The sequence below is a fragment of the Rhincodon typus genome, chromosome 46 (assembly GCF_021869965.1).
Source record: "Rhincodon typus isolate 14 chromosome 46, sRhiTyp1.1, whole genome shotgun sequence".
NCBI classification, from domain to species: domain Eukaryota; kingdom Metazoa; phylum Chordata; class Chondrichthyes; order Orectolobiformes; family Rhincodontidae; genus Rhincodon; species Rhincodon typus.
The window spans coordinates 9458866-9483931 of NC_063377.1; the positions used below are offsets into that span (position 1 = coordinate 9458866).

The 25066-nt window shown below is 42.2% G+C and overlaps 1 protein-coding gene across 2 annotated transcripts in view; it reads left to right on the forward strand.

Annotated features, from left to right (window-relative positions):
- The first annotated feature begins 5202 nt into the window (after nucleotides 1-5202).
- The window catches only part of ash1l (ash1 (absent, small, or homeotic)-like (Drosophila)), a 208409-nt gene continuing 188545 nt past the window's right edge, over nucleotides 5203-25066 (forward strand). For both annotated transcript variants that reach the window (XM_048620459.1, XM_048620460.1), the window contains exon 1: nucleotides 5203-5998. The gene's annotated coding sequence lies outside the window, so the exon portion shown is untranslated. The remainder of the gene's footprint in view (nucleotides 5999-25066) is intronic.

Sequence of the window (25066 nt, forward strand, 5' to 3'; positions counted from 1 at the left end):
GTGTCGGCCAGGCCCTCATTCCTCTGGGTGTCAATAACGGAAAGTGTTGGCCGGGGATAGTAGGAACTGCAGATGCTAGAGAATCTAAGATAACAAGGTGTAGAACTGGATGAACACAGCAGGCCAAGCAACATCAGAGGAGCAGGAAGGCTGACGTTTCGGGCCTAGACCCTTCTTTAGAAAAATGAAGGACTTCTCATCCAGCTCTACACCTTGTTATCTCAAGTGTTGGCCGGGGCCTCCTCTCTCGGTGTCAATAAGGAAAGGTGCCGGCTGGGCCCACATCTCTCCTTGGGTTTTATGAAGGAAAGCAATCAGCTGGGCCCTCCTCTCTCGGTGTCAATGGAAAAGATGTTGGCTAACCCTCCTCTTTCTTGGTGTTAATAAGGAAAGGTATCAGTCGTGTCAACCTCTCTTTGGGGGTCAATAAGAAAATGTGTACATCAGGCCCACCTCTGTTTGGGTTTCAGTAGGGAAATATGCTGGCCTGGCCCTCCTCACTCTCGGTATCGACAAGGAAAGGTATCAGCCCAGCGCTCCTCACTCTCGGTGTCAATAATGATAGGCGTTGGCCAAAACCTCTATCTAGGCCCTGTTGTCAGGGATGTGGGGGATCCGCTCAGGGAACTTTTATACAATACAGGAGGAGACCGTTCAGCACGTTGTCCCTGTACCAGCTCCTGAAAGAGTTACCCAACTTGACCCATTGCCCAGCCCTGCTCTCTAAATTCATCACTTTCCAACGTATATCCAGCTTTCTTTTGAACCCCTCCCTCATTGTTAGAGCACAAAACTCTTTGGTCCACGTCTGCACCAACATAACTACCACTGAAGGTACGCTCATCCCATTTCCTGCCGTTATCCCGTTTCCTTGAATTGTATTTCAAGTGCTCACCCAAATATTTTTTAAATGTTGCAGCAAATTACTGGGGATGCGGGAATCTGTACTGAAAAGAAAAAATACTGGAGATCACAGCAGGTCAGGCAGCATCCACAGAGACACAGCAAGTTAACGCTTCGAGTCTAGATGACTCTTCTTCAGCAGCTCTGTTTCTGGCCTCCATTACCTTCTCAGGCAGTGTATTTCAGATTCCCACCACCCACTCAGTGAAAATGTTTTTTCCATAAATCCCGTCTGAATCTCCTGCCTTGCAGCCTAAAAGTATGGGACCCGCCCCCACCCAAAGGGAAGGGTCTAGGCCTGAAATGTCAGCTTTCCTGCTCCTCTGATGCTGCTTGGCCTGCTGTGATCATCCAGCTTACACCTTGTTATCTCAGATTCTCCAGCATCTGCAGTTCCTACTATCTCCAAAGGGAACATCTGCTCTCTTTCACCCAGTCCATGCCCCTCAATCATTTCACCCCGCCTTGGTCTCCTCTGCTCTAAAGGAAAAAAAAAGCCTATTTAGTCTCTCCTTACAGCTCAATTTGTCCATTCTAGACAACATCCTAGTGAACTTCCTCTATACTCCCTCTAGTGCCATCACATCCTTCTTGTAGTAAGGTGACCAGAGCTGCACACATTATTCCAGCTGTGGCCTGACCAATGCTCTGTACAACTCCAACATTCCCTCTTTGCTCTTGAACTCTATGCCATGACTAATGAAAGCAAGTGTCCCATTATGCCTTTTTAACTATTCTATTCACACGCTCTGCTGACTTCAGGAATCTGTATTACTCCAAGATCCCTCTGTTTCTCTAAGCTACCCAGTGTCTTGTCATTTATTAAATACTCATTCATTTTGTTTCTTCTTCCAAAGCGCATCACCTCAGTTATCAACTTCAAATACACATCTGACCAACCCACCTATATCTTCTGTAACCTACAGCCACCTACAACTACGCTACCATTCTGCAAATTTGCTTAACATTTACCCATATTTTTATCCATATCATTTATGTATTTAACAAATAATAAGGGTCTTAGTACTGATCCTTGCGGTACACCGTTAGACACCAGCCTCCAGTCACTCCAACAGCCTTCTACCACTAACCTTTGTGTCCTATTACTAAGCCAGTTTCTGAAACATCTCGCCAAATTTCCCTGAATTCCATGTGCTCTAACCTTCTCAATCAGTATCGCATGTGGGAGTCAAACGCTTTGCTAAAATCCACATAAACTACATCAACTGAACTTCCCTCATCCTCACATTTGATCACATTTTCAAAAAAATTCTGACAAACTTGTTAGGCACAGCTTCTATCTGACAAAGCCATTCTGACTATCCCTAAATAACCCATGCCTTTTTAAGTGGTTATTAGTTTGCTCCTTCAGAATTTTCTCCAATAGTTTTCCTACCACTGGTGTGAGACTCACCAGTTTGTAACTTCCTGGTTCATCTCTACCACCCTTTTTAAGAAGTGGAACCACATTCTCCATCCACCAGTCCTCTGGCACTTACACAGTGGCCAGAGAGGAATTAAAAATTTGTGTCAGAGCCCCTGCAATTTCCTGCCTCACCTCCCACAGCAGCTTGAGATGCAATTAATCCGAAACAGGGATTTTTGTTTGTTTTGAAGTGTGCAAGTTTCTCACAGTCCTTTTTTCCTGAATTCCACAATGACATTTTCCTTTTCCAGAGGAAAGACCGAAGAGAAACATTCATTCAACACCCTTACAATATACTGTGGCTTCACACACAGGTTATCCCCTTAATCCCTAATGGTTAACCTCTTCCCTTTAATGTATTTATAAACGGACTAAAACAAAAAACTGTGCATGCAGGAGATCTGTAACATAAACAGAAAATGCTGGTGAAACTCAGCAGGTCCAGCAGCAACCGTGGAAAGAAAGCAAAGTTAATGTTTCCAGTTTGGTGACCTTTCATCAGAACTGTGAGCAGCTCAGAAGAAGCGGTATTTATGCTGAAGAGGAAGTTTGTGGTGTAGGGGCAAGGTGTGCGAATAGGGGGAGATGGAGCTTAGAGAGAGAGATATATGAAAGGAGTAGGTAAATGAGAACATTATGGATAGCCGGTGATAAAAGCTAAAAGTAGGACAGACTGGGTGAGCTGGACAGAAAGCAACCCATATAATGTGATAATAGACCTACTAGTCGTAGGTGAGAATGAGTGCCTGTGCTCAGAGCAACCCATGTCATAGCTACACCACACCAGGTGTGGGGTGGGCTTTATTTTAAGAAAAAGGAAGGCTCTAAAATTTTTGAACTCAATGATGAGTCCTGGAGGCTACAAAGTCCCCGGGTGGTGAATGAGCTGCTGTTCTTGCTGTTTTTTTTATTCATTCACAGGATGAGGGTATCAATGGCTAGATCAGCAGTTAAGTCAACCACATTGCTGTAGGGCAAAAACAGAAATTGCTGGAAGAGCTCAGCAGGTCTAGCAGCATCTGTGGAGCGAATCAGAGTTAACATTTCAGGTCGAATGACCCTTTCTCAGGACCTCGCTGTGGGTATGGAGTCACAGATAGGCCAGACCAGGCAAGAAAGTTCCCCGAAGGAAGCTTTTCCGCCCCTCCCGACAATCGGTCATCGTTGGACCTTCGATTACGGATTTTTATCACATTCAAACGCCACCATCTGCTGTGGTGCCTCAGTGGTTAGCAGTGCTGCCTCACAGCGCCAGGGACCCGGGTTCGATCCCACCCTCGGGCAACTGTCTGTGTGGAGTTCGCACATTCTTTCTGTGTCTGCGTGGGTTTCCCCCGGGTGCTCTGGTTTCCTCTCACAGTCTAAAGATGTGCAGGGTAGGTGGATTGGCCATGGTAAATTGCCCACAGTGCCCAGGGATGGGCTAGACATGGGAAAATGCAGGGGTAGGGGAATGGGTTTGGGTGGGATGCTCTTCAGAGGGGCGGTGTGGACTTGTTGGGCCAAATGGCCTGTTTCCAAACTGTAGGGATTCTATGATTCGTACCCTGGTCCCTGAGTTACACGTATTAAGTATATATTGCCTGGGTTTCTGAGTTGACAGTCCAGCGAGAGGACCACTGGTTCATCACTTCCACTAAGGAAACACTGGAGCAGGCCTGAGACAGAAACGTTGGTGTCAGCCCGATGGAATCCGCCTCCAGACACTTTTGAAGGCAGCGCGTTCCAACTCCCTCCGGTCGGGACTGGGGTGGACAAGGTCAGAAATCCCTTGGGCTGAAGAAGAGGTTTCTCCCCTGTCTCTGATGAAGGGTCTAGGCCCGAAACGTCAGCCTTCCTGCTCCTCTGATGCTGCTTGGCCTGCTGTGTTCATCCAGCTCTACACCTTGTTGTCTCGGATTCTCCAGCATCTGCAGTTCCTACTATCTCTCCCCTGTCTCTTGCTGGTTTTGCTGACACACCAGGCAGAAATATCTTCTTCCAAACTTTGGACACCTTGATCAGGGTCATTCTTCTCTGCTCCTAGGGGAGTAAGCCCAATTATTTTTTTCCCCTCTAACCTTTCCTTACATGAGAAATTCCTCAAGGAGAGTTGGGGGGGGGGGATGGGATGTTTACTCGCCCTTCCCCCACCCCCTCCATCGGTTGCTATGGCCAGGGCGTCGGCGGTTGCCAAGGGCGACGTTGCCATTTCCCTTCCCTCAGGAAAGCCAGCGGCACCCCCTAAACCCTTTTTATTGCCCCTTCACACACACACAAAAACACCCAAAACTGCGACAAACTCTGCTCCTCCACGTGAAAAAGAAGTTAAATTAAAATAGTCAAAACCTTCCAATCGACGTCCGAGCTTCCCGACACACGCTCGCGAAAGGCACGATGGGAAGTCCTCCCCCACTTTTTCCCTTCACCTTTTTTTTAATACGCTTTTATTTCACAACAACAAAACCGCGCCGCCTAATCAAACATTGCATCATAGAGCCCGCCTTGCAATTTCTCGCCTACGGCGGACAAAAACCAACGACGGATTTTGTATTTTCGGAGCTGGAAATGATTTCCCGTTTTTTTCCGTTCGGTTTGTGTGTTTTGGAGGGGGGGGAGGAGAGGACGCGTGCGTCGAAGCGGGGAAGAGAAGGAGGCAAGCGCGCACGCGCAGGCCCCCCTCGTGACGCTCTTTTACGGGGCGGGGGGTGAAACGCGACGAAAAAAAGAGAAAAGTCTCAACCTCCGACGTATAATTTTACTTTCTTTATTTTTTTTAACCCCAAAATAAAAAGTTTAAAAAAAATCACACACACACGCACGTTGATCGGGGCTCGGGCTCCCCGCCAACGGTCGCGGACCGGGCGGCGCAAGGGTTTGTGGGTGCTGCCCCTCTCCTCCTCCCCCCTCAGTTTCTCTTCAGGATATAAAACTATATTTTTGCGAGGGGAAGCGGTTTTATTTTGTTTGTTTTTGAGTTTGTTTCCTCTATCTCTTCCCTCCCCCTCCTACCCTCTGTGTTATTTATTGCCCTCCTCCTTTTCTTTCCCCACCCCAGCCTCTCTGTCTTTCTCTCTCTCTCTCCCCCCGGTGACAGCAGCAGCGCCCTCACCGCCGCCGCCATTTTGTGTTTATCTCTCTCTCTCTCTCTCTCTCTCTGCTGCCTCTCGCCATGGCGCACTTTGGCTGTTCAGTGTTTGGTGTCATTTAAAAAAAACACACACACACACACGCGCGTACACAGACAGAGGAAATATATATACGCACACCAGGAAGGAAGGAAGGAAGGAGGAGGGAAAAAGAGGAGGAGAAGAAGAGTGGTTGGGGGGTGGAGAGAGAGAAAGAAATCCCCCCTTTCCACCATCTGTTGAACAACGCGAGAGAGAGAAAATCGCCTTTTTTTCCCCTTTTTTTGTTGTTTGCGTGCAGCCATGAATGTGTGAAGGAGAGGAAGGCAAACCCGAGAGGGCAGGGCATATACACGCATTATAAAACATACACACACACAAAACGGGGATGTCTTTCTAAAAAGCGGTGAATCTCTCTCTCTCTCTCTCTCTCTGATTTCGCCTCCCCTCTCTTCTCTTTCTCTTCCCACCCCTCCTCATGTTCCGTCTCTTCCCTCCTCATGTGCCATGGCGGACTGTGGAATGGATCATGTGAGAGAAAGAGAAAATGTTTTCCGTTCTGGTAAGAGAGAGGGGTTGAGGGGGGAGGATTGTTGTGGGGTAATTCTCTGTCATTGTTGGAGTTGGGGGCTGTGATTCTCTGTCAATGTTGGAGAACGGGGGAATGTGTGTGTTCTGTGTCAGCGTTGGAGAATGGTTGTATGGGGGTTTAAGTCTGTCAACGTTGTTAATATTAGAGATGGTTTGTGGGATATTGGGGCCAGGAGTTGTGATTTATGTGCGTGAGTCTTGTAATGCTGGAGAGAGTTTGTGGGGTATTTGGGAGTGTAGGAGGGTATATCTGCTAATATTATGGGAGAGGTGTTAGGCATCTTGTAAAGGGATGTGGGGCAAATCTGTTCTAATGTTGGAGAGGAGTTGGGAGTATTGGGGCGTGAGGGTGGAGGGTTAGTATTATAATATGGGAGAAGTTTTGTAGGGTATGTTGTCAGTGTTATTCTGGAGGGCAGTTACAGGGTATTATGGAGATAGGGTATGTCTGTCAATATTGGAGATGTGGTTGTTTTTAAATTTGGGAGAGTTGAGGTCCATTGGGTTTTGGAGCTGGCAGGAATGAATTGTATTTTTCTTAAAATCAGTGGGAAGTGAAGAGAGGTCACTTTAAAGGTGTAATTGTTGATGTGTTAAAATGTGTTTTTGTGGTGGGGGGGAGGTCTGTTTGTCACTGGTTGCACGTGGTAACAGTGAATTTTGTTCTGCCATTGACTGCATTCACTGATACTCATCTGTGTGGGATGAAGGACCGAAAAAAGCAGTGGAAGGGTTTCCCTAACAGGCCTTTGATTGTGCTTCATCTTTCTTCATCCTTCGTTTAGGTTTTAGTTTTCAATGCTTCATGGCTGACCACCTCCCCATGTACAGTTTATGCTGCCCTGCAGGGTTGGAATTTCCCCCTCCCTCTCTTTTTTTCTCTATGGGTTCGTTTTCTTCACGTGCTTGAGGTGAAAGTCTTTGGGAGATGAGTCAGTATTTAACCCTCTGATTCTCACCAGTCTGACCTTTGTTAGAACCAATTTGGCATTTATTTGAATGTCTGGTTTGTTGTCTGCTTTATGTCTTTTTTAATATTGTGGGATGGTCTGTCAGTGTGGTACAAATCAATGTAGGTGACTGTCACTTTTTTCTTAAGAAAAATTTCCACCTAAAATACTTAAAGTTGTACTGAATCTTCTGTAAGTTGGTGGATTTTTATCATGATATTTTTTCCTGCCACCTTAGGTCGAGTTTTTAGTTGAAATACTTGATCGTTTGCAGATTTTGCTGGTGGTCACTTTTAAGAATCATCAATAGATTTTTTTTGACTCTTTCATTATATGTTTGGTCTTAAATGTGTAGATAAATTCTCTGCACTACTGTTTCAGGAAGGAGTAAACTGCATGCCCTGAAGTTGTGCAACTTATAGGGAAGTTCAGTGGATTGTTGTTTGATTTTTGTCTGAAGGCTTGATTTTACAATACAAATATTGTTTTGGAGACTATAATATGCTGAAAATAATTGGCTAACTTAATGTACCCATCATTGTGTGCCATAACTTTTAAAAACATGTCAGTTGTCGGTGGACGCATTTTTATTTTTGGTAAATGCAGCTTTCTAATTCCCAACCCCTCTGTGGTATGATTACTGGAATTTAAAACCTGAATTTTCAGACGTGATTTTAGGGAGAGAAGAAAGCTTCCAATTTTCCAAAAGTCAAAGGAAATTAGATTTTTGTTCAAATTTGCCCTTTGAGTTTTCTGACAACTCAAACCATACAGTAGTGTGAAATGGTTGACCCAAATACTCTGTTTCCTTTCAAAAATAGTCAGGAATCTCGTAGAAACTCAACTTTTGACAGTGCGCAGACCCTAGTGAAGTGTATCACTGTAGATCTTGCATCAAAGTACTTGGAAGGTCACTGCAGCTTTGCTGAAGTCCCTATAAAATTGTGTCCTAGGACCCTGAGACCTAGTTCTACAGAAGCAATGTTTGAACCATTGTGACATGCCTAATTTAAAATGCGGTGAGCCCTGACTGTAAGTGGTATGTGTGCACACTATTATTTCTGATTGTCACTGTGAAAAAAGCATAAATAATATTTGGAAAGGTGCTAAAGCGGGCTGTGTGTGAGGGCAAGAAAGGAAGGGAAATAAACACTGGCATGCCACCCATGTCCCCAATTTAAAAAAAAAATTGACCTTTGTCAGCATTGAGACTCATTCAAGGTTTTGAATGAAGCCAAGCGATGAAATGGATTTCCAAACTGGTGAATATTCACCTGTATATTTAAATTCCACATTACAAATACCTGGTGGCTAATGTTAACTGAAATTCATGTAGTGCCAACAAAAATGAACTTGGATTGTTGATGTACTCACTGAGTTTATCCATTAGCATGTGCCTGAGAGATATTGCAAATGAGAAGAGTTAAAGTTATAGGCAAATAGGTCTGTTTTGATGTTTATTTTAGAATTTTCTGCTGTACAGTAGCCATGTTCTGAGCAGTAGTTTTATTGTAATATTCTTCTCACCAAAAACATGTTTAATCTTAAATTAACACACTGCTCATGAATATTTTTAATACAGTTTGGTTAATATCCTGACTATTAGTTGCAGTGAAGGTGATTAGTTCAAATTACAAGTATTTACATTAATTGACAATGACATCATCTCACACAGCAGTGGAAGTGAAAATGTTGACCCTTAATCTTTTTCATGTAAAATACTTTTGGGATATGAGAGAGAATGAACATCTGACTACATATTAGCTGTAAAGAGAGGTGGCTGGTTAGCTCAGTTGGCTGGATGGTTGGCTCCCAATATAGCGTGACTCCAACTGCATGGGTTCAGTTCCTGTGCTGGCTAAGGTTGCGAAAGACTCTCCTCCTCAACCTCTCCCCTTGTCTGAGGAATGGTGGCCCTCAAGTTAAATCACCACCAGTCTTCTCTATCTCTGAGAGCAGCCCAATGATCGGGTAAGACTAGGGCAACTTTTAGCTGTATTTTGCTATGATGGCTATGTCTTTAAAAGTTTTTTATAATGAATTGGAGTAAAGGCAAGTTCAATTCTGTTTTGTTTGTTTTAAAAAGTACCCTGACAGAAATGTGTAAAATTTGTGCAATATTGAAATTTAGAATTTATAGAAAAAATTTGCCTTTGAGTAACTGAATTCGCACGGAAACATGTCAAAAATTAGTTGAGTTTGAAATTGATTATCCACTCAAAAATCCTGTTGTCCGGCATCTGGTTTGTATACTATGATGCCTGCATTCTACCAAATTCTGCTAGGTTGTGTGAAGAGGAAAGTAAACTTCCACTGATACAGTGCTCCAGGATATCCCAAAACAGTTTGCTTTCAACAACATGTAACAGTGACTATACTTCAAGAGTAATGTAGGAAATGGAAGTATGTTCCATTATGCCTTTGAGGGTAATCTTGGGTCACAAGCATGTGACTTAGACTGGAAGATCATTTTGAGAGTGGGAAAGTGCTGGACATATTATTGAGGTGTTACATTAAACAGGAATACAGTCTACTTCTATTGTGGTTCATACGATATTAAACTATGTAGTCTGCCTGTAATATGTCTTGAATCTGACATTGAACTGAAGTGCAGCTGCTTGTATTGTAGTTCAGTTTATGAAACTGAATTACGGTTTTCCTCAATTTTGGTTCAGGTGTGTCCCAGAACTGAGGTGCAGCTGTCTGAATTGTGGTCCAGGTGTGCCATGAAACTGTCAATAGTTTGTATTTTGATTCAGGTATGATGCGATATATTGGGAAGCATGGGTGCGCAAAGGGTTATGGTATCGGTGTACATCAGTTAATGAAAGTAGGTAGATGCAGCTGGCAATTAGGAAAGGAAATGGTATATTGGACCTGAATGCAAGAAGATTAGAAATCTGGAGTAAGGATACCTTACTGCCATCGTACAGGGTCTTGGTGAGACCGTACCTAGAGTGTTGTGCGCAGTTTTGTTCTCCTTCCTAAAAGAGGATGTATTTGCCATAGAGGGACTGCAGCAGAGGTTCAGTAAGCAGATATCAGGGATGGCAGAACTGTCCTGTGAGGAGAGATTGGTTCAACTGAGTCTTTATTCAGTTGGATTGAGAAGGATGAGAGGTGATCTGATTGAAATGTCTAAAATTCTCTCAGGACTGGACAGAATATATGCAGAGAGAAAGCCTTAGGACACAGGCTAGATCATTTAGGACTGAAATGAGGAAACATTTCTTCGCTCAAAGGATAGTGAACTTGTGGGATTTTCTACTGCAGAAGGCTGTGGAGGCCAAGTCACTGAATATATGCAAGAAAAATATGTATTTCTATATTTAAGGCATCAAGGGATATGCAGGAAAAGGTGGGAAAATGGCAATGAGAGAGGATCAGTCACAAAAATATTGAATGGTGGAGCAGGTTTAAAGAGCTGCGTGGCCTAATCTTGCTCCTACTTTCTATGAAACTCAGTATATTAGATGGTTATTAGAGTAATACAGAATGTTAGAGGCCCTTCAGCCCATTGAATCTGTGCTGACTTATTTACACTAATCTCACTTTACTGCATGCGGCCCATAGCCTCAATGTTATGACACTTCATAGTTTTGTTTTTACCTTGGTTCAGGTGTGACATGAAACTCTGTATAGTTTGTCTGTATTTTGGATCAAGCGAGACTTGAAACTGAGCAGTACAAACATCCAAAAAAAAACAAAATAATTTGATCCATAACTACCTCATCAGCCTATTCTTGATCATTAGAACACTGTTAGAGGCTCTCGTCAACAGTGTTATGAAGTGGCACTTGCACAGCAATGACGTGCCTGTTGATGCTCAGTATGAATAGGAGCCACACAGTTTCTGACTTTGTTACAGCCCGGAGCAAATGTGGACAACAGTGTTGAGCTTGAGGAGTAGTGAGAGTGACATTAAGGAGCTTCAGCAAAACTGGAGCCAGAGAAATGGGAAAACACTTCTCGATAAGAACTAGTAGAAAGGGAGATGGTGGTTGTTAGGGGTCAATGATCTCAGCTCCATGACGCCTCTGTAGAAGCTCCTCCAGGTAGTGCCCTAGAACCAGCCATCTTCAGTTGCTTTATCAATGTCTTCTCCTCCACTGTAAGGTCAGAAGTGAAGGTTTTTGCTGCTATTTGTACAATGTATAGCATGATATACAACCGCTCAGAAACTGAAGCAGCCTGTGTTCATTTGCAGCAAGACCTGATCACGTTCATGCTCTGAAAGATAAATTACATGAAACGTTCATGCTGCAGAAATGCTAGACAATGACTATCACCAATAATAGAGAATCTAACCATCTCCCCTGTGTAATCACTGGCATTGACATCACTGAATCCCCCACTATCAATATCCTGAGGGTTATCATTGACTAGAAACTGAACTGGATTGGACATATAAATACTGTGGCTTAAGAGCAGTTCAAAGACTGGGAATTCTTTGGGAATGAACTCAACAGCTGAGTTCCAAAAGCCAATGTCAACAAGGCATAAATCTGGAGTGTGACAAAATTCCCTTTGGCTGGATGGGTGCAGTTTCAACAACACTGCAGAAGCTCAACGTCATTCAGAACAAAGCAGCCATTTGACGGGTGCTCCATCAACCACTTTCAGCATTCACTCCGTGTGCCACCAACCACAGTACTGTGTACCGTCTATAAGATGTGTTTCAGTAATTTGTCACCTTCCAAAACAATGACTTTTACCACCTACAAGTACCCTGAGTTGGAACTTAGCATGGTTTTTCTCCTGTGTCACTGAGTCAAAATCCTGAAAAACACTCTTCATAAAACTCGAGTTATACTCCAAGGGGTGCAATGATTCTAGAAGGCAGCTTGCCATCATTTTCTCAAGTTCCACTGGGGATGAGCAATGAATGTTGTCCCAGCTAGTGACACCACGTACTGTGAGGGAATGAAAAAATCTACATGTGTTGTGGTTCTGGTGTCATGTGAATCTGTGGTACGGTTTGCCTGTATTGTGGTTCAGGTGTGATGTTAAACCGTGGTGTGGTTTGCCTGTATTGTGGTTCAGGTGTGATGTTAAACCGTGGTGTGGTTTGCCTGTATTGTGGTTCATGTGTGACGTTAAACTGTGGTGTGGTCTGCCTGTATTGTGGTTCATGTGTGACGTTAAACTGTGGTGTGGTCTGCCTGTACTATTGTGATAGGAAACTCCTGTGTAGTCTTGTTTATAGTTGGGGGTAGAGGATATGCTAATTGAAGAAACAGACATGAATTTGATTAAAACTGTGTATGGTTTGTGGATATGGTGATAAAACCTGCCTTGCAGAAACATTCTAATCTGCTTTTATGGTGTGAACTTTGAGTCTCTTCTGCTAATGTTCCACAAATGGTAGGAAACTACTGGAGAGCCAGAGAAGCCTGAAGGAGTATCTTTGTCATGGCCTACAGCTGAGGGACAACAGAGACCAAAGTGACCAATGTAGTTCAATAAGAATTCGGAGTGTGACAGCACATTGAGACACATTTCTTCCAGACTCTGGAGAGTGCCTGAGCTTCCAGTTGCAGCATTTATACATAGCATGATGACTGACCCTTGATACGCATACAAAATGTTACTTCGGTGTGATTGGCTTATCCCTGGCATTGGGAAGGATGGGGCTGACCGTATTTCTGGAGAATGCTGCAGTCAGTATATTACCTGTCCATTGTGGAGAAGCTAGATGCAGAAAAACACTTTGGACCTCAAATTGATCAGCCAGTGGTCTGCATGTAACACTCCTGTGGCCCTGAGGTGAAAAAGAGATGGTGGATCCTGTTGTCTAGTTCCTCCAAGTAAACTGTTATTTGGCAAAATGCTTCATTTCCAGAGCTTTCAAAACACGGAGATACAGTCTAATGGTGAAAAGGGCCATCAGATCCTGCCTGAACACCTAGAGGGTAACCTCTTCTGCACTGCTCCCTTGATGCAACCATGTGGGGAAGAGACCATTGCCCACAACCTGCTTTTCAAAGGCAAATTACAGGTCTGGAAGGTGCAGTGGTTTTTCTTCGGGTTCATGCCGAGTATGTCCTGCCAAGAAGGACTGTGCTCTGTGAGGGCTGTTTCCACAGGGGGACACTGGCGACAGAAATATTAGCTACTGTTGGAGGGTCGACAACATGGTGACAGATGCTCTTTGGTCTGCTTGGAGCTTGTTGGTTGTACAGTGCAAAGAACTGTTGAGGACTGAGTGTTAGACACTGGCACATCCAGGATCTAGGGCTGTGTTAAATCTTGGAGTGGCCGCTGCAGAATCTCAAAGGGAAAAAGCCATTGTGTATGACCTCCCACTGCACTTAAGGGCTAGACACTGCAAAATCTGTTGGGTTTTATGTATCACAAAGTCAACCTGTGATGGTAAGTGTGCACTTTATACACTGTATTCAAAACAATTGACGTGTATTAAATAGTATGCAGCATCTGTTTGGAACTACTATATAATGGACAAATTTCGTGACTGAATTACATTTTGGGGGGGCAGGGGGAAATGACATGGCTGTATCAGAAGCTAAGTGCCATTGGGGTTTGAACCCGTCATAGCATTGCTGTGCTTTGTTGCATTTTGCATTCTTTTGATTGTAATTTCTCTTGAAATTACTGATTTTGATTTATTATTGTCACATGTACCTAGGTACAGTGAAAAGTTTTGTTTTGCATGCATTACAGGCAGATCATACTTTACAAAGATCATAGGGTGATTGAACAGAGTGAAGAATACAAAGTTATGCCTTCAAAGAATGTGCACAAAAAGTGAGGTCATTAGAAAATTTGAGAGGTTCATCCAGCAGTCTATTAACAGAAGAAGCTGTTCTTGAACCTGTTGGTGCATTTGTTTAGGCTTTTGTATTTTCTGCCTGATGGAAGAGATAATGCCTGGGGCAGGAGGGGTCTTTGATGTTGGCTGCCTTGCTGAGGCAGCAAGAAATGTAGGTGGAGTCAGTGGATGGAAGGTTGGCTTGCGTAATGGACTGGGCTGTGTTCACGACCCTCTAATTTCTTACGGTCGTGGGCAGAGCAGTTGCTGTACCAAGCCATAATGCATCCAGATTGAATGCTTTCTCTGGTGCATCTGTAAAAGTTGGTGAAAGTCCTTATGGATATGCCAAATTTCCTTAGCTTTCTGAGGAAGAAGAAGTGTTGTTGTACCTTCTTGGTGTCGCATCAACGTGGGTGGTCCAGGATAGATTGGTGATTGTCACTCCAACTTGATGCTGTATACCATCTCCATCTCAGCTCCATTGATGTAGGTAGGGGTGTGCCCTCCTTGCTTCCTGAAGTCGATGATCAGCTCTTCAGTTTACTGACATTGATTGAGAGATTGTTATCTTTCCTGTATTCTGCCTCATTGTTTAATATCCGGCCTACAACAGTGGTATTGTCAGTGAACTTGTAGGTGGAGTTCAGATGAAATTTGGCCACACAGTCATGAGCGTGCAGAGTACAGTAAGGGGCTGAGTACGCAGCCTTGTGGGGTACAAGTGTTGAGGATTGTTGTGGAGGAGGTGCTGTTGCCTATCCTCACTGCGCCCTGTGAGTCAGGAAGTTGAGGATCCAGTTGCAGAGGGTGGAGCAGAGACCTAAGTCTGAGTTTGGAGATTAGTTTGGTTAGGATTATGGTGTTGAAGACTGTAGTCAATAAGTAGAAGCCTGATGTAGGTATCCTTGTTATCCAGATGTTCCAGGAATGAGTGTAGGGTTAGGGAGATGGCATCTGCTGTGGGCCTGTTGCGCCAGTAGGCAAATTGCAAGGGATCAAGGCAGGCTGGGAGGCTAGCGTTGATGGGAGCCCTGACTAACCTCTCGAAGCACTTCATAATTAGAGGTCACAGCCACCAGGCGGTAGTCATTGAGGCATGCTGCAGTGTTTTCTTTGGTATGGGAATGATGTTTTTTTTTTAAGTAGATGGGGACTTAAGATAGTAGCTAGGAGAGGTTGGAGGTGTCAGTTTATACTTCTACCAGCTGGTCCATGCAGGAACTGAGTGCGCACCTGGGGTAACTCCATCTGAAATGTGAATTAATGTTCTGGGACCAGTTTACCTGGATTTGGTAGATTTGCCTGAACCATGAAAACAGATCATTCTCACCAAATGTGACAGCTGTTGGGCAGAAGAGAAAATAATGCCAGTTCTTGTCTTCAAATAAAAATTTCTGAGAATACTCAGGTCAGACAACATCTGGAGAGCAAGAAATAAGAGTTCGGGGTGAGTCTGATATGAACGTTCAGAACTTCTCTTCAGGTGTGGTTGGAGTTCGGGGACTGATTGCTATGTGACAGTATGTTAATTAGTTCTTGTCTGGACCATTATAATGCATGCTCCTGTTTGAGAGACTGCACCTTGTTGCATAGAATTATGAAAAACAGGAATGTTTGTGTTGGAGTGAGTATGCACTCTGTTATCTGAAATAGACTTTACACTTAATTAGTCCTCTGCTTGATACAGAAGTGGTTCTGTAGAAAATGAGAATTGGAAAAAGGGAATAGGTAAGTAGTGATGCTCCTAACGCCTTGTTGAGGGTACTGTACTAAAGCAGTGTTTTCCACTGCCACCCTTTTTGAGGTTTGAAAATTATGACCTCTGTGAGACCAGGGACTGACCTGAGTTGTGCAATGGGGAGGAGGAGAGTGGTGTCAGCAAAATATTTACTTCTCGGATTTTTAATGGATTTCACGGATTTTGGAAGTGGTGGAAATGGTGGCTTATGATCCTTTTTAGATGTGGATCCTTGTGGGGTGTAAATGAGGACCAGAAAGGACCCTGTTGGTTTGGAAGGGGAGAGTGCCATCGCTAGACACACACTTCCCTCCTTTATCAGCCTTCCGCAAGGACTACTCCCTCTGAGGTACCCTGGTCCATTTTGCCTGCACTCCCAAAATATCCCTAATGCCCACGGCACCTTCCCATGCAATTGCAGAAGGTGTAACGCCTGCCTGTTTTCTCCCTTCCTCCCTTATTATCAAAGGCCCTAGACACACCTTCCAGGTAAAGCAGCAATTTACCTGTACTTCAGTCTAATCTAATCCATATTTGCTACTCTCAGTATGGTCTCCTTTACATCATGAGATGAAACACCGACTGGGTGACCGCTTCTTGGAAACGGATGGATATGCTTCCCCTGTATTTTGATAACTGAAACAAGTTAGATGAGAGATTCTTGATGTAACTTCTGCTTCAACTTCATCAGACAATGGGTTACTTCAGATGGTCTTCCTGCAAATCATATGATTGGTTCAGGGCATTTATTAGAACTTTTTTTTGATTTTATAACTCTATCAAAAAGCCATAAAAACTAATGAAGCAGAAAGAGATTTATGATGTGACTTTTTTTTTCTTGAAGTAAGGTAAACGTTCAGGTCATGCATCAAGAGGGTGTTGACTTGGAGTAAATTGGATAGTGTGGTAGCTCCAGCAACAAGTTGTTGCATTCCGAATGAGGAATCTTGTGTAAAATCACTGAATTCTGTGGCATTCGGTATAAATTTGCTGGTTGTTGGCACGCCTGTTGTATCATATGGTGTAATGCAGTTCCATCTGGAGTATCTGGGGATGGGAGATTGGTCATCATTAATATACCCCCTCTTTTAGTGGCAGACCATTCTATCGTCATGAACAAATCAGGAATGTGGTGAAGAAGATAATGAATTGGGTATTTTGTGAAATGTTTGTTAAATTCATTTGTATTGGCCCTTAGCACTTGTATGTTATAGTGCTGCCAGGTTCTAGGGAGTTATTTTGTTTTGGTCTGAGGACTTTAGATAGTATTCCTTTAGAAAAGCCAGACTTTCAAAAATTTGTGCACAGACATTTTCAATGATGGATGTTGCATTTCTGTGCCTGCAACAATTTCTAAAGAGGCCTCTTGTCCATCATTTCTTCTGCATGGTTTTTGTTTTAGCAGCATAACAGCATTACTCAGTTTTATGTTGATGTGGCAAAGGGTGATAGAAACTGTAAATTGGGTGCTACTGATCAGGGCTGTCTTAACTAGTTTGCATTTTCTCACTGGCTGAGGATTGGTTTTCTTTCATTTATGTTTAAGGTTTTTTTTAAAAAAAAACCATGTGTTTTTGATACTCTGTCAGTGTAATTGATTCATTCAGGGGTTCTCAATGCAGTATTGATCTTGTGCTATTTCAAATTATTGGGATGGAGGTCTCTGCTTTTAATTAGGAGAATAATGGAAAAGGCTCAGATTGTTGTGAAAAAATGTAATTGACTTTCTCAACTGGAGTGCTCTGATTTATGTGCAGAATCAGTGCTTGCAATGGGGATGAGATGTTGAACTGATTTGGAAGCTGTTGCAGGTATGGTAGTGATCCTTGGGCAATTGTGCACATGTAGCACCATCACCGCCTGTGACCTTCTTAAACAGGGATCTATTACCCACTTGTAGATTTTTAAAAAGTGTTATTTTGTCATAAAGTAGGTCTGTTGTGCTATCTGATTAAAGCTGAATTAACTGCAATGGATTCGGCTATTTTAATAAACTTAGTATTTATGTGTAATACTCAGTTATCAGTACAGCAAATGCAGTAGTCCATTAAAGAAGATTTAATTGCAAAGCACTTGGAAGATAATGACAGGATCAGACAGTCAGTGTGATTTACAAAAGGGAAATTATGCTTGACAAAACTATAGGATGTTTTGTTTTGAGGATGTAACTATTAGAGTTGATGAGGGGGAGCCAGTGGATATGCATTACTTGTACTTTCAGAAATCTTTTGATAAATTGCAACATAAGAGATTAGCATATAAAATTGAAGCACATGGGATGGAGAGAGCACACTAACATGATAAGTAACTGGTTGGCAGACAGGAAACAGTAGGATTTAACAGATTTTTTTTCCCAAGTGGCAGACAGTGACTAGTTGGGTACTACAGGGATCAGTGCTTAGAACCTAGCCATTCACAACATATATTAATGATTTATGTGAGGGAACACTAATAGCTCCAAGTTTGAAGATGACATAAATCTGGATGGGAGGGTAAGCTGTGAGAACGATTGCAGAGGTGCTTCAGTGTGATTTGGACAAGTGGACAAATGCGTAGTACTGAATGCGTAATGTGAATAAACATGAGGTTATCCACTTTAGATAACAAAAACAGGAGGTCAGATTATTATCTGATTAGTAAAGATTGGGAAACTGGAGGTGCAGCGAGACTTGGGTGTCAGCACACTTCAGTTGCTGAAAGTAAGCATACAGGTGCAGCAGATGGTGAAGAAAGGATATGGTATGTTGGCCTTTGTAGCAAGAATGCCTTGCTGCAATTGTACAAGGCCATGGTGAGATGGCGTCTGGAGTATTGTGTGCAGTTTTGGTCTTGTTTAATACTATTGTCACTGGAGTTTAGAAGAATGAGGGGGTTCTCATAGAAATCTCTAAAATTTGAACAGAACTAGACACCATAAAATAGGAAGGATGTTCCCAATGACCGGGGAGTCCAGAACCAGGGGTCACAACCCAAGGAAATGGGGTCAGCCATTTAGAATTGAGATAAGAAATTTCTTCATGTTGGGCGTGGTGAGCCTGTGGAATTTTCTGCTACAGAAAGTGATTGAAGTTAAAGCATTGAATGTTTTCAAGAAGGAGCTAGGTATAGTTCTTGGGATTAAAGGTATTTGAAGATTTGGGAGCGGGTCGGAGCAAATTGTATGATCATATTGAATGGTAGAGCAGACTCGAAGGACTGAGTGGCATACTCCTTTTTTTCTATGTTTCTAGTACAGAAGGCTATTCAACCTCCTGATTTTACTTGGTAAAGTAGTTTTTATTCCAGCTTTCTGACCCATTTCAAAAGATGACATAAGCAGATTAATGTGTAGAAGTTGAGAATATGGTCACGATTTTACCATTGAACTGAAAAAATTGGCAAACAGTGTTCTAAGATTTTTTTGACAATGCTTTTGATGAGCCAACTTTTCAGTATAAGGTGCTTCTATTTTATCTTTCCCATTCTTGTTGTAAATTGCTGAAAAACTACAATTTTCAGCAGCTCCTGGCTAGCTGTTGGAAGTTGACCAGTTCTGTTGAATCAATTCGGGTACGTTCTTGTGCTGTTTGACAGAGCACTTCCTTGTTCGTAGCTGTTACTGGTTTCTACGGAGTTAGTCTTTTTCTTTTGCATACCAGTTGAGAGCTGTCATTTCTCTCTATCACTTACTGATGTTTTACTGCGTTCATAGAAAACATGCTAAGGACTGTGAGAATAATAACTCCTGGTTGATCCCCCTCAAACACTACTGGGTGATCCTATATGGAGTTGTGGAGGACAAGTGTGTATAGTCCATTCAGTGGGTTGCAGCTATTTCATTTCAATCAAACTTTCATTTTTCAAGGCCTTTCTGTAAAAGATGCAGTGTTGGTTGCAAGGTCATACCACAGTGTCTCATCAAATACAGTCTTTGACCTTTCATTCTTGTTTCAAAACTTATCTAAATATTGGTTTATTATAGTTAATAAACATAAATTACAGGAGTACTTTGATTTTTTTTTAATGGGATTGTCTGTATTCATTTTATTCATTCCTCCCATTACCAATCAGGTTCTTTAATTTTTGGTTTTATGTGGTTTAGAATGCTTACTCCTGACACATTCAATTCAGATAGTTATAAAAAATTCATGCGTCCATGTTCAGAACCAAGACCCTGAATTCAGCTTTTAAATACTAGTGTATGGGACTGATGTTCTTCTGACATTTCCCCCTCTGCTATTTTACAAGGTGTTAATATCTTTTATTAGAATAGGAAGAATTAAAGATGTGCTTTAAGCAATAGACATGTATCATAGAGGGGACATTCTTCCCCAAATTGTAGACTGGCTTTGTGCATTATTCAGATATGTGGATTTGTTTGAAAGAAGTCAAAAGTGGAAGGGAAGCCTATGGACACCTTCCTTTAAATCTATCTAAAGACTGTTGGAAGTACAAACTTGAAACATTAGCCTATAATTCTTGAGTAGTGAAACATTTCCTTGTGCTGACTCTGCTTGTTGTAACTCTCATTGTGAGGACCATGTCCCAGTAGCTCCCAGACACATTAGTTTCCCAGCTGACAGTGCGAATCCTTTTTTTTAATGGAAGCCACTGGAAGAATTCCATCCCGTACCATCTTGCTAGTTCTGCACTTGAGACTGGTTCGTATTGAATCTTAATGGTGTTGCACTATTGTATTCTCAACAACCTCTACTTGCTTTACCTGAAAAATAGCAAGTTAAACTCGTCTGTGAATTTTATTTCAGAATTCCTCTATATTTTGCAATCTTGCACTACATGTGATAGATTGATGCTTACTCATGATCTTCATTTGCCTTGACTCTTTTTAATTCATAAAATTTGCACTGTTTTTGTGTGAATTTACAGGATTGATGTAATGATGGGGTACATCTGTGGTTGCTGAGGGAAAGTTGGAGAGAACACAAGCTATAACCACCATCTTTCAGTCATCTTTTGGATATAGGGACAGTGTTGGAGGATTACAAATGTGAAATGCACTTTCAAAACAACAGAGGGATAAACCTGATAATAAACAAGTACTGAAATTTCTGGAAAACCTCAGCAGGTCTGGCAGCACAGTGGAGAGAAAACGGAGCCAACGTTTCTCTGGAGTGTACCAGAAGTGTTTAACTCTGCATTCTTTCCACACATACTGCCAGACTTGCTGAGTTTTTTTTTTCAAGCAATTTCTGTCTTTGCAGATGCTGGCAATCAGAAACAGTGATTTTAGTTTTATTTTGCTTATTGATAAACCTAATGATGACCGGGTCAATCACTGTAATGATAATGGTTGATAGTTTTTAGAAATTTAACAAGGACAAAATTAATTCTCACATGAAGCAATGTGTGTTATTAGGGAGAGCCAGTGTGGACCTTTTTAAAAGCCTTTTGGGTCTGACAAATTGATTCAGTTCCTAGAAGTAATAGAGAACTGATGAAGGAAATATTATGCATTTAGATTGTCAAAAGGAATCTGTTAGTATGTCACACAAATTTAGGAAGGATGTCAGGGGCTTAGGGGTATAGAGGAACTTCAGGGTTGAAAGAAAGGAGAGATTTTGGCATGTTCCTGATAATTAATGTTCGGCTAACAGGCCTGTAGTTCTTTGGTTTCTTCCCTGCTCTTCTCTTGTGTAGCAGAGTTACATTGGCTAACTTCAATCCACTGTCACTTTTCTAGGAACTAGAAAATGGTGGAAAAATATAACTGGTGCATCCACTGCCTCTAGCTGCATCTTTTAGTACCCTAAGATCTAAATCTGCAGGTCCTTCATCAGTGCCTTCCCTCCAACATAAAGTTAGAAGGGAGGATGTTTGCCGGTGATTGCATATTGTTCAGCACCACTTGTGACTCCTCAAATACTGAAGCAGTCCATGTTCAAATCAATAAAACTTGAACAATATCCAGGCTTGGGCTGACAAGTGGTAAGTAACATTCGCCCCACACAAATGCCAGGCAATGATCATCTCCAATAAGAGAATCCAGTCAATGCCCCTTGACATTCAATGGTATTACTGTCACTGAATCCCCCACCATCAACAGCCTGGGGGGCTTATCATTGACCAGAAACTCAATTGGACTCGCTACATAAACACACTGGTTACAAGAGCAGGTCAGAGACTGGGAATCCTGTACGAGTAACTCACCTGACTCCTTAAAGCTTCTCCATCATCGACAAAGTACAAGTCAGGAGTTTGATGGCCTACTCTCCAATTGCCTGGATGATTGCAACTTCAACAACAACACCCAAGAAGCTTTACAACATCCAGGACAAAGCAGTCCATCTGATTGGCATCTCATCCTTAAGAATCCATTCCTCTCACCGATGCTCGCCAGCAGTGTGTGCGATCTACAAGATGACTGCAGAAATTCACTAAAGATCCTTAGGCAGCACCTTCCAAACCCGCGATCACTCCCATTTCAAAGGTCAAGGGCAGCAGATACATAAAACACCACATGCAAGTCTCTTACTTTCCTGATTTGGAAATATTTTGCTGCTCCTTCACTGTTGGGTCAAAATCCTGGAATTCCCTCCCTAAAGGCATTGACAGTCTACTGCACATGGACTGCAGTGGCTCAAGAAGGCAGCTCATCACCCTCTCCACAAAGGCAACTTATGGAAGGGCAGTAAATGTTGGCCCAGCCAGTGACTCCCATATCCTACGAGGGAATGAAAAAAGAAGCCCATCAGACCCTGTCAGTTGTGAAGAAGGGTCACTGGACCTGAAATGTTGACTCTGCATTCTTTTCACAGTGCCAGACTTGCTGAGTTTCTCCAGCAATTTCTGTTTTGTTTCCGGTTCTGTGGTTTTATTGGTAATTGGTTCCTGAAGTTTTTCCAATGCATTTTTTTCAACTGAAGCCAGTTATCATAAGTTCCTCAATCTTTTAGCCCCTTAGTTTCCCCTTTTTCTGATATGAAGTCTCTGCTCCAAGGAGAGAAATCACAGAGGAGAAGGTTAAGGGGAGACCTACCAGGGAGTTCCAACAGAGGGTACTCGCGATAACCATTATCAGAAAGGAGTTAGCTTTCTTAGATTTTTTTTTTAAGCAGTATAGGTGCCCTCACTTAAAAGTTAGGATTGCATATTTGAGTGAAAAAACTTTAAATGAAGCATTGAATCTATAGGCTCTTCCTTACCAGAAACCTAATTAAAACATTGTACTATTATCTTAATTAAAATAGAGTACTTTCATCGTCTAAAATCCTACATTGGTAAATGAAATAACTGTTAAAGTGCATTTTTACGTTTTTAAATATAATCTTCAACTTGCAGTAGAGTCTGTTTTGGGGGCCTGTCAGTTGTTGTGTCCAGTGACTCCTGGGGCAATGGCAGCCTCTTAGGGAATGCTGTTGGGCAATGGCTGTGGTATGGCCCAGGGTAAGTGGTGTCTCTTGAAAGCTGTCTGGGGCCTGTAGGTGGAGATCCCTGGCACAGACCTTGGCCAGTGGTGTGTGGAGCAGGGAGAGGCTGCAAGTCTGAGAAGGGGAAAGGTCACCACACACCTGAAGTAATTCCGATGCACTGCGGTTGACAAAGTTAAAACAAATATTGCAATGCTCAGCAAGGTTTCTGATCTTAAAGTAAAACCAAGCTAAATGGGCAATTTTAAACATCGACTCCAAGTAGAGTGCGAGATGAAACTTGGTTCTGAGGCAACAGTGACCACTGTGGAGTTTCACTTGAATTGCAACAGCTGTGTTCCTGCTCCATCAGGAATCATCCCCCCTCAACCTTGTGATGAAAGTTTTCAAGTTGTGAAATACAGTCACAGTAGGAAAAGGTTTGGAAAGCCCCTCAATGTTTAAGGAAATATTTATCCCTCTATCTTCAAATAGATTTAAAAAGATCTCAATTTGATGGTCACATATCACTATTGATGTCCCACTCTGATCCCTGAGACCTACTGTACCAGGTTTGGTAGAGGACTTCTAGACAGGCTTAGTTAACATTGTACTAAAGGAATGAGCATTGGCTCCCTTTTAATTTACACAGGTTGCTATGCAATGCCACTCATTCTATAAGCCAGTACCTGATTGATGCAGGTGTTCTGTACAGGTTTGGTGAAAGAAAAAAGCGCAGGCCTATGATATTTGGTGATTGAATTTTAACTTGTTGCGTTAGAAAATGTCAAGTGACTATTGTCAGCAGGCATTCAAGCTTTTCCTAGGAGTTTCTGCCAGTAGATTCAAATCTTCTGTTTTGGAAGAAGAAAACATAGAAATTTTTTGCGCTTGTTTGGCTTCCGATCCAGCTAACAAAGTAAGCTCTTTCATATAAGCCTGAAGATGAAGACAGTAGATAAGCTGTTGATATGTGTAATTTTGAATTATGTACTACATACTACAAGATTCATGAAACTGTAGAATTTGGTGGTGCCCTTTCTAACTGATCCACGTAATCTAATCCCAGTTTCTTTGGCCTCCTCATACTGTAATGCTCCTTCTTTCAAATCTAAATATTTTTAGGTTCTGTTTGAACAGCAACAAGAAATTCAAATCAACCTCAAAGTTTGTTATTCTAAGTTACCTTTAAAGTTAATTTGTAATGGTTTAAAATTTATTCTTGGGTAGTAAGATTGTAACAAACTAAAAATGATATTCATGGTTTTAATGAAATGTTCATTCCAGGGTATGGTTGTCGCTTATATGACCAGCACTTAGTGCTTAGTGACATCCTGAGTTACCCTCCAGCAAGAGTGGTGACTCCGCTTCTTGAACTGATGCAGCCTGCAGAGTGAAGGTGCTTCCACAGTTCTTTTGGGAGTTTCAGAAGTCCTGTTGTAAACTTGAAGTTCTAAATGAAATCACCTGACAACCAGTGGCTTTTATAAAAAAAAAAATTTCAAGCTTCCAAGTTTCTCCCAGAAGATCACTCATCATCACTGAATCACCTGGTGAATATGTGCTCACTTTTACCATTGCCAGTCAACAAAAGGAAGATTTATAACTCGTCAGTTAAAAGACCCAATAGTTGTCCAGACATCATCCAGATAAACTGATTTTCTATAACATCTTATCACACCCTTAGTATCCCAATGAATTTAGCAAATTGCAAAATGGTATATTTAGTGTGATGCTATCAGATTAAAGTTTCAGAATAACTTGTAAAAAAATCACACGAGTGTCCTGGTGTACTTCTGATGAATTCTTTGTTTTAGTTTTTACATAAGATAGAAATTCACACTGGGACAGTGACCTTTTGTTTTGAATGTAACTGTTGAAACTGACCACAACATTGTGATGAATGTTTGCAAGTTCAGATAGTCACTTTGATTCTGTGTTGGGGTTTTCCATCTATGAATCGCCATGAATCAACTGAACAGCTGGTAGAATTTGTTTTGCTTTTGCTGATGTGAATGTAGAACAATGAGTTTTCAAGGAAAAGCATGTTGACTACTTCTCAGATATCACAATGATGAGTCAGATTTGTTCTTAAAAATAAAATTGAATAATGTTTGAAAACTCAACACCTGCCCCCCCCCCCCGCTTTATTCTATCGATTGCTTTCATGTTCTCCCCCTGCCATTCTCTCTAGCTCTGTCCTTTTGCTCAAGACTGTTCTGTGCACACTTGC